Below are 6,000 nucleotides of genomic sequence, written 5' to 3'. Positions count from 1 at the left end.
CCAGACAAAAGAGGAAGAGATGGGGAATCTACTTGATAAATCATTCCAAATAATGATAGTGAAAATGATCCAAAATCTTGAAATCAAAATGGAATTACAGATAAATAGCCTGGAGACAAGGATTGAGAAGATGCAAGAAAGATTTAACAAGGACCTAGAAGAAATAAAAAAGGGCAATCTATAATAAATAATGCAATATATGAGATCAAAAACACTCTGGAGGCAACAAATAGTAGAATAATGGAGGCAGAAGATAGGATTAGTGAAGTAGAAGATAGAATGGTAGAAATAAATGAATCAGAGAGGAAAAAGAAAAACGAATTAAAAGAAATGAGGACAATCTCAGAGACCTCCAGGACAATATTAAACGCTCCAACATTCGAATCATAGGAGTCCCAGAAGAAGAAGACAAAAAGAAAAACCAAGAGAAAATACTTGAGGAGATAATAGTTGAAAACTTCCCTAAAATGGGGAAGGAAATAATCACCCAAGAAAAGAAATCCAGAGAGTCCAAAACAGGATAAACCCAAGGCAAAACACCCCAAGACACATATTAATCCAGTTAACAAAGGTCAAACACAAAGAACAAATATTAAAAGCAGCAAGGGAAAAACAACAAATAACACACAAGGGGATTCCCATAAGGATAACAGCTGATCTTTCAGTAGAAAGTCTTCAGACCAGGAGGGAATGGCAAGACATACTTAAAGTGATGAAAGAAAATAAACTACAGCCAGATTACTGTACCCAGCAAGGATCTCATTCAAATATGAAGGAGAAATCAAAAGCTTTACAGACAAGTAAAAGCTGAGAGAATTCAGCACCACCAAGCCAGCACTCCAACAAATGCTAAAGGAGATTCTCTAGACAGGAAACACAAAAAGGGTGTATAAACTCGAACCCAAAACAACAAACTAAATGGCAATGGGATCATACTTATCAATAATTACCTTAAATGTAAGTGGGTTGAATGCCCCAACCAAAAGACAAAGACTGGCTGAACCGATAAAAAAATAAGACCCCTATATATGTTGTCTTCAAAAGACCCACCTCCAAACAAGGGACACATACAGACTGAAAGTAAAGGGCTTGAAAAAGATATTCCATGCAAATAGAGACCAAAAGAAAGCAGGAGTAGCAATATTCATATAAGATAAAATAGACTTTAAAACAAAGGCTGTGAAAAGAGAAAAACAAGGACACTACATAATGATCAAAGAATCAATCCAAGAAGAAGATATAACAATTATATATGCACCCAACATAGGAGCACCACAATATGTAAGACAAATGCTAACAAGTATGAATGCAAAGGGGAAATTAACAATAATACAATAATAGTGGGAGATTTTAATACCCCACTCACACCTATGGATAGATCAACTAAACAGAAAATTAACAAGAAAACACAAACTTTAAATGATACAATAGATCAGTTAGACCTAATTGATATCTATAGGACATTTCACCCCCAAACAATAAATTTCATCTTTTTCTCAAGTGCACACAGAACCTTCTCCAGGATAGATCACATCCTGGGACATAAATCTAGCCTTGGTAAATTAAAAAAAAACTGAAATGATTCCAAGCATCTTTTCTGACCATAATGCAGTAAGATTAGATCTCAATTACAGGAGAAAAACTATTAAAAATTCCAACATATGGAGGCTGAACAACATGCTTCTGAATAACCAACAAATCACAGAAAAAATCAAAAAAGAAATCAAAATATGCATAGAAATGAATGCAAATGAAAACACAACATCCCAAAACCTGTGGGACACTGTAAAAGCAGTGTTAAGGGGAAAGTTCATAGCAATACAGGCATATCTCAAGAAACAAGAAAAAAGTCAAGTAAATAACCTAACTCTACAGCTAAAGCCACTAGAAAAGGAAAAAATGAAGACCCCAGGGTTAGTAGAAGGAAAGAAATCTTAAAAATTAGGGCAGAAATAAATGTAAAAGAAACAAAAAAGACCATAGCAAAAATCAACAAAGCCAAAAGCTGGTTCTTTGAAAGGATTAATAAAATTGACAGACCATTAGCCAGACTCATCAAGAAACAAAGGGTGAAAAATCAAATCAATAAAATTTGAAATGAAAATGGAGAGATCACAACAGACAACAAAGAAATACAAAGGATAGTAAGAGACTACTCTCAGCAATTATATGCCAATAAAATGGATAACTTGGAAGAAATGGACAAATTCTTAGAAAAGTACAACTTTCCAAAACTGAACCAGGAAGAAATAGAAAATCTTAACAGACCCATCACAAGCACGGAAATTGAAACTGTAATCAGAAATCTTCCAGCAAACAAAAGCCCGGGTCCAGACGGCTTCACAGCTGAATTCTACCAAAAATTTAGAGAAGACCTAACACCTATCCTACTCAAACTCTTCCAGAAAATTGCAGAGGAAGGTAAACTTCCAAACTCATTCTATGAGGCCACTATCACACTAATACTAAAACCTGACAAAGATGCCACAAAAAAAGAAAACTATAGGCCAGTATCATTGATGAACATAGATTCAAAAATCCTTAACAAAATTCTAGCAATCAGAATCCAACAACATATTAAAAAGATCGTACACCATGACCAAGTGGGCTTTATCCCAGGGATGCAAGGATTCTTCAATATCTGCAAATCAATCAATGTAATACACCACATTAACAAATTGAAAAATAAAAGACATATGATTATCTCAATAGATGCAGAGAAAGCCTTTGACAAAATTCAGCATCCATTTATGATAAAAACTCTCCAGAAAGCAGGAATACAAGGAACATACCTCAACATAATAAAAAGCTATATATGACAAACCCTCAGCAAACATTATCCTCAATGGTGAAAAATTGAAAGCATTTCCCCTAAAGTCAGGAACAAGACAAGGGTGCCCACTTTAACCACTACTATTCAACATAGTTCTGGAAGTTTTGGCCACAGCAATCAGAGCAAAAAAAGAAATAAAAGGAATCCAAATCCAAAGAAGAAGTAAAACTCTCACTGTTTGCAGATGACATGATTCTTTTTTTGGGGGGGAGGGGGTACCAAATTACTTTATTTGAAGGAATGGTACTAAAGAAAGAACCTAAGTAGATGTTTTGTTACAACTTATAGAAAAGATGAAGGTAACCCAAATATGCATGCACTGCCTTGGTGACCAGGGAAGTCACCCCTGTGGCTGTGGGAAACCAGCCTGAGGCTTAGCTCTCACTGTGTCCCAGGGTGTGCTTGTCAAAGAGGTACTCTGCCATGCCAGATCCAGGGGCCCCCATCTTGCGCAGGTTGGTTATGTGGTCACCCAATTCTTTGATGGCTTCCACCTGCTCATTCAGGTAATGAGTCTCAATGAAATCACACAGATGGGGATCATTTTTTTCAGTGGCCAGTTTGTGCAGTTCCAGTAGTGACTGATTCACACTTCTCTCCAAGCACAGCGCACATTCCATTGCAGTCAGCCCATTCTCCCAGTCATCACGGTCTGGTTTCTTGATATCCTGAAGGAAGATTTGGCCACCTCGCTAGTTCTGCAGCTTCATCAGTCTCTCAGCATGTTCCCTCTCCTCATGAGATTGGTGAAGAAAGTATTTCGCAAAATTCTTCAAAGCCACATCATCACGGTCAAAATAGTACGACATGGACAGGTAGACATAGGAGGCATAGAGCTCTAGGTTGATCTGGCGGTTGATGGCGGCCTCCAAGTCCTGGTGGTAGTTCTGGCGCACCTGCGAGGGGGATGCGGTCGTCATGGTGGGTGGCTAAAAACGGGCGGTGGTGGTGGTGGCAGCGAGGGCCGAGTGGCGCTGGAGCGGTGGCGGGGATCTTGGGCCGGTCGGAGGGCGCTGTCAAGTGGTAATGAGGGCTGACTCTGAGTGGCCGGCCAGGGTAGGGGGGGACGAGCAGCTGGGTTCCGTTCAAGCACTGTTGAAGCAGCAAACCGCAGCGACTCTCCGCTAAGACTGTAACATGATTCTCTACATAGAAAACCCTAAAGACTCCACCAGAAAGAAAACCCTAAAGACTCCACCAGAAAATTACTAGAGCTAATCAATGAATATAATAAGGTTGGAGGATATAAAATCAACACACAGAAATCCCTTGCATTCCTATACAATAATAATGAGAAAGTAGAAAGAGAAATTAAGGAAACAATTCCATTCAGCATTGCAATGAAAAGAATAAAATACTTAGGAATATATCTACCTAAAGAAACTAAAGACCTTTATATAGAAAACTATAAAACACTGGTGAAAGAAATCAAAGAGGACACTAATAGATGGAAAAATATACTGTGTTCATGGATTGGAAGAATCAATATAGTGAAAATGAGTATACTACCCAAAGCAATCTATAGATTCAAAGCAATCCCTATCAAGCTACCAACAGTATTCTTCACAGAGCTAGAACAAATAATTTCACAATTTGTATGGAAATACAAAAAACCTCGAAAAGCCAAAGCAATCTTGAGAAAGAAGAATGCAACTGGAGGAATCAACCTGCCTGACTTCAGGCTCTACTACAAAGCCACAGTCATCAAGACAGTATGGTACTGGCACAAAGACAGAAATATAGATCAATGGAACAAAATAGAAAGCCCAGAGATAAAGCCACACACCTATGGACACCTTATCTTTGACAAAGGAGGCAAGAATACACAATGGAGAAAAGACAATCTCTTTAACAAGTGGTACTGGGAAGACTGGTCAACCACTTGTAAAAGAATGAAACTAGAACACTTTCTAACACCATACACAAAAATAAACTAAAAATGGACTAAAGATCTAAACGTAAGACCAGAAACTATAAAACTCCTAGAGGAGAACATAGACAAAACACTCTCCGACATAAATCACAGTAGGATCCTCTATGACCCACCTCCAAGAATATTGGAAATAAAAGCAAAAATAAACAAATGGGACCTAATTAAATTTAAAAGCCTCTGTACAACAAAAGAAACTATAAGCAAGGTGAAAAGACAGCCTTCAGAATGGAAGAAAATAATAGCAAATGAAGAAACTGACAAACAAGTAATCTCAAAAATATACAAGCAACTCCTACAGCTCAATTCCAGAAAAATAAATGGCCAATTAAAAAATGGGCCAAAGAACTAAATAGACATTTCTCCAAAGAAGACATACAGATGGCTAACAAACACATGAAAAGATGCTCAACATCACTCATTATCAGAGAAATGCAGAGAAATGCAGATCAAAACCATAGTGAGGTACCATTTCATGCCAGTCAGAATGGCTGCGATCCAAAAGTCTACAAGCAATAAATGCTGGAGAGGGTGTGGAGAAAAGGGAACCCTCTTACATTGTTGGTGGGAATGCAAACTAGTACAGCCACTATGGAGAACAGTGTGGAGATTCCTTAAAAAACTGGATATAGAACTGCCTTATGACCTAGCAATCCCACTGCTGGGCATACACACTGAGGAAACCAGACTTGAAAGAAACACTTGTACCCCAATGTTCATTGCAGCACTGTTGATAATAGCCAGGACATGGAAGCAACCTAGATGTCCATCAGCAGATGAATGGATAAGAAAGCTGTGGTACATATACACATGGAGTATTACTCAGCCATTAAAAAGAATGCATTTGAATCAGTTCTAATGAAGTGGATGAAACTGGAGCTGATTATACAGAGTAACATAAGCCAGAAAGAAAAACACCAATACAGTATACTAAAGCATATATATGGAATTTAGAAAGATTGTAATGATAACCCTGTATGTGAAACGGCAAAAAAGACACAGATGTATAGAACAGTCTTTTGGATTCTGTGGTAGAGGGAGGGGGTGGGATGATTTAGGAGAATAGCATTGAAACATGTATAATATCATGTAAGAAATGAGTCGCCAGTCCAGGTTCAATGCAGGATACAGGATGCTTGGGGCTGCTGCCCTGGGATGACCCAGAGGGATGGTATGGGAAGGGAGGTGGGAGGGGGGTTCAGGATTGGGAACACGTGTACACCCGTGGCAGATTCAT

At 38.4% G+C, this 6,000-nt stretch overlaps 1 pseudogene; it reads right to left on the bottom strand.

The window, feature by feature from the left end:
* Nucleotides 1-3,094: 3,094 nt before the first annotated feature.
* Nucleotides 3,095-3,782, bottom strand: LOC129659953 (ferritin heavy chain-like; annotated as a pseudogene).
* Nucleotides 3,783-6,000: the final 2,218 nt, after the last annotated feature.

Source organism: Bubalus kerabau, chromosome 9, assembly GCF_029407905.1.
Source record: "Bubalus kerabau isolate K-KA32 ecotype Philippines breed swamp buffalo chromosome 9, PCC_UOA_SB_1v2, whole genome shotgun sequence".
NCBI classification, from domain to species: Eukaryota; Metazoa; Chordata; class Mammalia; order Artiodactyla; family Bovidae; genus Bubalus; species Bubalus kerabau.
Note: the sequence above shows the minus strand (reverse complement) of the source record. Positions and strands in the feature narration are given on the sequence as shown.